This window comes from Leuresthes tenuis, unplaced genomic scaffold (assembly GCF_036924035.1).
Source record: "Leuresthes tenuis unplaced genomic scaffold, fLeuTen1.0.hap1 SCAF_242, whole genome shotgun sequence".
NCBI lineage: Eukaryota > Metazoa > Chordata > Actinopteri > Atheriniformes > Atherinopsidae > Leuresthes > Leuresthes tenuis.
This window is the reverse complement of record NW_027325596.1, coordinates 1-7,812: the sequence shown is the minus strand read 5'-3', so window position 1 is coordinate 7,812 and position 7,812 is coordinate 1. Positions and strand designations below refer to the sequence as shown.

Here is a 7,812-nt window from a genome sequence, read left to right as displayed (position 1 = left end):
GCATTCGCACCTTGTCTTACCCACTTTTTACAAACTTTAGTCGAACAGTCACACCTACTTGCAGCCGAACACAACCTCTCTCGCTTTTGATGATGTATGGACCGGCATTCTTACCTTTTCTAACACATTTTTCAGCAATTATGGTCGGAGATTCACACCTACTCACAGCCGAACAACTCCGCTCCCGCATTTGATGGTGTATAGTCGGGCATTTTCACCCTTTCTCATCAGCTTTTTGCAAATTATGATCTGACATTCACACCTACTTGCAGTCGAACAGCTCTGCTCCCGCTTTTGATTATGTTTGGTTGGATATTCGAACCTTTTCTTAACTGCTTTTTACAAACTTTGGTTGGACGTTCACACCTTCTTGTAGCCGAACACATGCACTCCTGCTTTTGATGATGTATGGTTGGGCATTCGCACCTTTTTTTTACCCATTTTTCAGGTATTATGGGTGGACATTCACACCTTCTTGCAGCTGAACACCTCCCCTCCCACTTATGATCATGTGTGGTTTGATTTTCGAAAATTTTCTTTCTTGTTTTCTAGCAATTATTGATGGACATTTAGACCTTCTTGCAGCTGAACACCACCTCTCCCGATTTTGATGATGTATGGACCGGCATTTTTACCTTTTCTAACACATTTTTCAGCAATTATGGTTGGAGATTCACACCTACTCACAGCCGAACAACTCCGCTACCGCATTTGATGGTGTATAGTCGGGCATTCTCACCCTTTCTCATCAGCTTTTTGCAAATTATGATCTGACATTCACACCTACTTCCAGTCGAACAGCTCTGCTCCCGCTTTTGATTATGTTTGGTTAGATATTCGAACCTTTTCTTAACTGCTTTTTACAAACTTTGGTCGGACGTTCACAATATCTTGCAGCCGAACACCTCCGCTCCCGCTTTTGATGGTGTATATTCGGGCATACGAACCTTTTCTTACCCGCTTTTTTACAAACCAAGGTCGGACTTTCACACCTTCTCTTAGCTGAACAACTCCGCTCCCTCTTTTGATTGTGTACAGTCGGGTAATTTAACCTTTTCTTACCCGCTTTTTCACCATCTTTTAGTGTTCTATGAGGCATTCACATATTTTCTTTCACCGTATTTTATAGATTATGGTTGGAAATTCTCACCCACTCTCATCCGAAGACCTCTCCTCCCGCTTTTGTTAATATATAGTCGGGCATTCGAACCTTTTCTTACCCGCTTTTTACAAATTATGGTCAAACATTCACACCTACTTGCAGCTGAATACTTCCGCTCCACCTTTTAGGTATGTATGGTTGGCATTTGCACTTCTTTTTATACTGATTGCTGAAGATTAAGTTGTTCTTTCTCAAACTACAATTTTTTTTAATTGTTGAAACTTGATTTGAAGTGGATAGATAAGGAGGACAAACAGTTTTAAGTCAGGCTGATAGAAGGAATTAATTTTATAGCAAAATCTGTATTTCGTCATATGTCGAGAGATGCTTATTGCTGAAGAAGTTCTTTCTCATTCTACAAAGTACAACGTTGTTTATCGTTGAAACTTGATTAGACATGAATAAATATGAAGGACAAAGCAGTCTTAACTTGGTTTGAGTTAATGAATTCGTTTTATAGGAGAATCCGAATTCGTGCATAACTCATAAAATAGAGCTTATTTTCGGATTCCTGAAGAATGAGTCTGGTTCTTTCTCATAATACAAAGTTTGTTGTTTATTGTTGAAACTTCATCAGAAGTGAAGAAATAAATGAATGCCTATCAACAAATGTGGGATCTAAACTCTACTGCTTCCTCTAAAATAATTTCCTTTCTCAATTTAGAAATGTGTGTGTGTAAGTCACAACACCCGTGACACCAAAACGGCTTTCTTTTCTCTACACTCTGCACTATGAGCACACACACCAAATCAGAAAGGCTTTTTTCTCTCTTTTCTACATTATGGACTGTGGGGACACAAAACCGCTCTCTCTCTTTTTTTTTTTTTATCGTGTGCCAGGGCGTTGTCTCACGTATTAGATTATGCTTAAGATACGAATGGGTTTATCAGTCACATCAGAATCCATACATACTGATCCTCCCGTAATAAAATGGTCGGATCTTATCAAACACACTTTGTTTCTTGTGACAATCAAGTCAGCGAAACAGCGTATACACGTCAAGACACTGAATCAAGTTTGCCACAAGAACTCATAAGTTTGGCAGTATTGCTCTGCCGTCAGCAATCATACACCCATTTTATTTTCGTGAGACATGTGCAAGCACCTGTTCATCTACTGTTCTATCACTATGAATTAGTGATCTATTATCAATAAGGATACTTCTACAACTACTATCAAAGTATGTCCGGACTTCTTATGTTGTCAGTTGCTATATATGAATAAGTGGGTAGCTACTGACAAGCATTAAGCATGTCACACAGCCCAAACATATAACATTTCAGGACACACCACACAGTTAACAACCACAGTGAAGCGTGTCAAAGCCCAAACATGTAACATTCAACAGGACACTTACACAACACATTCAAATCAAACAGTCAGACAACATACAAGAACATATACCCCAGCCGGCATTGCTCCCTGCCTATTTTCGTACAGCACACTATGTGTGCGCACACCTTTATTCACAAACTCTTCAACTTATACTCTTTTACCGAAGCTGCTACAGCTCGATTGGCCGAATACCCTTTGATCCTATTTCGGTGAATTTGACATCTGCCTTACATATAACAGATTAGCGGTTTAGCAGTTTTAATTTAGTTTGAGTGAAGGAATTCATTTTATAGCAAAATCCGAAATCGTGAAGAACTCATGAAAGTAAGCTTATTCTCGGATTCCTGAAACTTTAGATTTGCTCTTTCTTTTACTGCAAAGTACAACGTTGTTTTTTTTGTTTAAATCTTTCTAGACATGGTAAATATTAAGGACAAAGCAGTTTTCACATAGTTTGAGTGAAGGAATTAATTTTATAGATAAAATCCCAAGAGTCTGCTGAGAAAAGAGAGTGAATGCGAAGTAGACTTTAACACGGCTATGGGAGCGAGCCGAGTGTGGGCTAACCGGGAGAATTGCTTGAAAGAAACGCGACACCGAATGAGCGATCAGAACAAAGCCTCAATACGGGATTCTCGTGGTGTTTTTGTTGCTGCCTTGTCTTTTGCACAGAGTAAAAGACAAGGCAGCCATCGAATAGGGCCCGATTGTTCCTACTTGGTCAGCCGAGGAGCAAGGGGGGGGGGCAAGCGTCTCAACCAAGCAAAGCTCACCATGGGGAAGGTGGCTATGCCAACTAGCCTGATGCCCTGCTCCCGCAGTGACGGATAATCGTACTCTGGTTTCTCTTCATAACTCTTTCTCATAAGTCTTTCGCCTTTTACTAAAGATTTCTGTGGAGAGCAGCACTAATGAGTTGTTTCTATTTTTGGCAGGCTTTACCTTTGCGGGTGAAGCCCTTTCTGTCTGTGCAAAAGAAATCTTCTTACTGTGCAGAGTGACTTCTCTGAGTAGAGTCGCCTTACTTGTTGCGACTGTGCCGATGTTCGAAGCTGGAGTGCAAAGTTGTTGCTTGAATGGTGCTTGCTGGAGCGTGCGGGAGTGCAAAGTTATACCATTTAAAAGGGCTGAAGAGTGCTCAGTGCAGCGGGTGGGCGACACTTTGGCCACCTTGAAAACCGAGGTTACATCCACTACCAGGGGCAGCCCAAGTTCTGCCGCAAGTGTGGTGAGCATGGACACCTGGTTGAGGCTTGTACCAAGGTGTTATGTGGGAAGAGAAGAGAAATTGGGCAAACTTTTGGAGAGTGTCCAAATGGCAGGAAATGTAATCTCTGTGGAGAATTAAATCACCTCTTCAGAGATTGCCCTAAATCTTTTGCCAACAAATTAAAGACGGTAAAGCCACAGTCAAGCCAACAAAGAGAAGGACCAAAGGTGGCAGTTGGTGAACAAAGTGAAGAGGTTGACCCAATAAATTCAAACTTCCCGCCAAAAGCTTGGATTGGAAGTGAGGAGCAAAAAGGGGAGGGGCCTGTAGAGGCCTCACCACTCAGTGTTGAAGTCTGTGAGAATTCACAGGCAGAGGGTGGAGCTACGCTAAATGAGGAGGAAGAGCAGACAGGTGAGTCTAGTGAAGATACTCACCTCCCCGAAGGTCAACAGCCGAAGAGGACGGCATCTGAGCCTCTGATTCCCCAGTGGTATCAGAGAAGAGGGGAAGGGTTAGGTCCCTTTCAGACAGTTCTTCAGTGGAAGAACCTAGAGTCTTCCCCTCCGACTCACCAAATGAGGTCTCCTTTTTAACTTCAGCTCTGCAATCAACCCCCAGGGACTCAAAGTTAAATGCAACATTGCGTCAGAGGCCAACACCGAGAGTCCGAAAAGGAAATATAGATCACCCTACTCACTTTTCACCTAAAGAAATGAAGGAAGAGCTAGTTTCCCAAGAAATAACCTGTGTGTAATTTGTTTTGATAACTTAGAAAAACGAAAATGACATACCTACTTTCCTTTATGCTTTTAATGGTTCTCACCTTCTCAACACTAAATGTGAGAAGTGTGAAATCAAAGACAAGAGCCCAGAGTATTTTATCCTTCTTAGACTCCATAAAATCAGATGTGTTTTTAATACAAGAATGTGGACTACCTTTTTTAAAAAACCATAGACAATGGGAGGAAATGTGGCCCCATTTATCGATATGGAGTGGCTCAAATCAAAATAAAAATGATGGTGTGGCCATTCTAATTAAAAATCCGCATGTTCTGGTGAAAGGTAGCACAGTGGTGAGAGACGGACGGGCACTTTTAGCACACTTGAATTTTATGGGGCAAGACTTTAACCTCTTAAATATTTATGGTTTCAATGGAAAAAATTAAAGGTATGACCTTTTAGAAGATATACAGCTTTACATGCTAGGGCAAGTACCTTTAGTTGTAGGAGGGGATTTTAACTGTATCTTGAGCAGGAAAGATAGAAAAAGAGCAGGGGTAGATTTTAAAGTGGATAAGACTTTGATTTTATTTCAGGGCATATGCAGGGATTTTAAGCTTACTGACTGTTTTAAAACCATGCATCCCAGAGAGGAGGGCTTCACCTGGTTTAGTCATGATGGCACCAGAGCCTCTCGCATTGATTATTTCTTTACTAGAGATTGCCCACCCACTGATGTTAGATTAACCCCTGTTTTCTTTTCAGACCACCTTATGCTCTCCTGCACCCTTTCACCCCCTTCTGGTGTGACGGTAGGAAGTGGTCTGTGGAAACTCAACTGTTCCCTGTTGGAGGATGAAATCATAGTCAGTCAGTACAGGGAATGTTATAAAGAGTGGCAGACCCTTCAAGACCTCTACGAAACACATGCACAATGGTGGGAAATGGTGAAGGAAACGACCCAGACTTTTTTTAAACAGCAAGGTAAACGTAAAAAAAGGAAAGAGAATAGATGTATGATGGGACTACATAAACGCTTACAGCGCTACTTTAAACTAAATCAGTGTGGCATAGACTTTAAAGAAGAAATCAAAGATGTCAAAAAGGAAATGTCAGTTTTAGCAGAAATAAAGAGTAAAGGAATTTTTGTAAGAAGCAGGGAGCAGGAAATTGAGGAAGGTGAAAAAGAAAGAAAGTTATAAATAAAAAGGAGTGTATTCAAAATCTAAAAAGAGAAGATGGGTTTTTAACAAAATCCACACAAGAGATGATTGAAACTGTACATACCTTTTATAGTAACATGTACAAAGAGAAACCAGTGCACTTGGAAACATCGGCAGAAATCTTAAAATTCGTTGACAAAACCGTAAAAGAGAATGCACACTTGAAACAGAATTTTACTGCTTTAGAGTAAAAAAAATGCCTAACAGGTTTTAAGAGAAGTCGAGCTCCGGGTTTAGACGGGCTTCCTGCAGAATTCTATCTGACCTATTGGGACCTTTTATCATCAGACATTTTAGATGTTTTTAAAGATTTTGAAAAACTCGACCGACTGCCTGATAGTTTTAGAGTGGGACACAAAACCGCTCTCTCTCTTTTTTTTTTTTATCGTGTGCCAGGGCGTTGTCTCACGTATTAGATTATGCTTAAGATACGAATGGGTTTATCAGTCACATCAGAATCCATACATACTGATCCTCCCGTAATAAAATGATCGGATCTTATCAAACACACTTTGTTTCTTGTGACAATCAAGTCAGCGAAACAGCGTATACACGTCAAGACACTGAATCAAGTTTGCCACAAGAACTCATAAGTTTGGCAGTATTGCTCTGCCGTCAGCAATCATACACCCATTTTATTTTCGTGAGACATGTGCAAGCACCTGTTCATCTACTGTTCTATCACTATGAATTAGTGATCTATTATCAATAAGGATACTTCTACAACTACTATCAAAGTATGTCCGGACTTCTTATGTTGTCAGTTGCTATATATGAATAAGTGGGTAGCTACTGACAAGCATTAAGCATGTCACACAGCCCAAACATATAACATTTCAGGACACACCACACAGTTAACAACCACAGTGAAGCGTGTCAAAGCCCAAACATGTAACATTCAACAGGACACTTACACAACACATTCAAATCAAACAGTCAGACAACATACAAGAACATATACCCCAGCCGGCATTGCTCCCTGCCTATTTTCGTACAGCACACTATGTGTGCGCACACCTTTATTCACAAACTCTTCAACTTATACTCTTTTACCGAAGCTGCTACAGCTCGATTGGCCGAATACCCTTTGATCCTATTTCGGTGAATTTGACATCTGCCTTACATATAACAGATTAGCGGTTTAGCAGTTTTAATTTAGTTTGAGTGAAGGAATTCATTTTATAGCAAAATCCGAAATCGTGAAGAACTCATGAAAGTAAGCTTATTCTCGGATTCCTGAAACTTTAGATTTGCTCTTTCTTTTACTGCAAAGTACAACGTTGTTTTTTTTGTTTAAATCTTTCTAGACATGGTAAATATTAAGGACAAAGCAGTTTTCACATAGTTTGAGTGAAGGAATTAATTTTATAGATAAAATCCCAAGAGTCTGCTGAGAAAAGAGAGTGAATGCGAAGTAGACTTTAACACGGCTATGGGGGCTAACCGGGAGAATTGCTTGAAAGAAACGCGACACCGAATGAGCGATCAGAACAAAGCCTCAATACGGGATTCTCGTGGTGTTTTTGTTGCTGCCTTGTCTTTTGCACAGAGTAAAAGACAAGGCAGCCATCGAATAGGGCCCGATTGTTCCTACTTGGTCAGCCGAGGAGCAAGGGGGGGGGGGGGGGGGCAAGCGTCTCAACCAAGCAAAGCTCACCATGGGGAAGGTGGCTATGCCAACTAGCCTGATGCCCTGCTCCCGCAGTGACGGATAATCGTACTCTGGTTTCTCTTCATAACTCTTTCTCATAAGTCTTTCGCCTTTTACTAAAGATTTCTGTGGAGAGCAGCACTAATGAGTTGTTTCTATTTTTGGCAGGCTTTACCTTTGCGGGTGAAGCCCTTTCTGTCTGTGCAAAAGAAATCTTCTTACTGTGCAGAGTGACTTCTCTGAGTAGAGTCGCCTTACTTGTTGCGACTGTGCCGATGTTCGAAGCTGGAGTGCAAAGTTGTTGCTTGAATGGTGCTTGCTGGAGCGTGCGGGAGTGCAAAGTTATACCATTTAAAAGGGCTGAAGAGTGCTCAGTGCAGCGGGTGGGCGACACTTTGGCCACCTTGAAAACCGAGGTTACATCCACTACCAGGGTCAGCCCAAGTTCTGCCGCAAGTGTGGTGAGCATGGACACCTGGTTGAGGCTTGTACCAAGGTGTTATGTGG

General features: G+C 41.3%; 2 non-coding genes across 2 annotated transcripts; both read left to right on the top strand.

Moving 5' to 3' along the window:
• Positions 1-3,331: 3,331 nt before the first annotated feature.
• On the top strand, positions 3,332-3,451 carry LOC140288166 (U5 spliceosomal RNA). The gene has a single exon (XR_011912051.1). It is a non-coding gene; the product is annotated as a U5 spliceosomal RNA (small nuclear RNA).
• A 3,920-nt stretch (positions 3,452-7,371) lies between these two features.
• On the top strand, positions 7,372-7,491 carry LOC140288165 (U5 spliceosomal RNA). The gene has a single exon (XR_011912050.1). It is a non-coding gene; the product is annotated as a U5 spliceosomal RNA (small nuclear RNA).
• Positions 7,492-7,812: the final 321 nt, after the last annotated feature.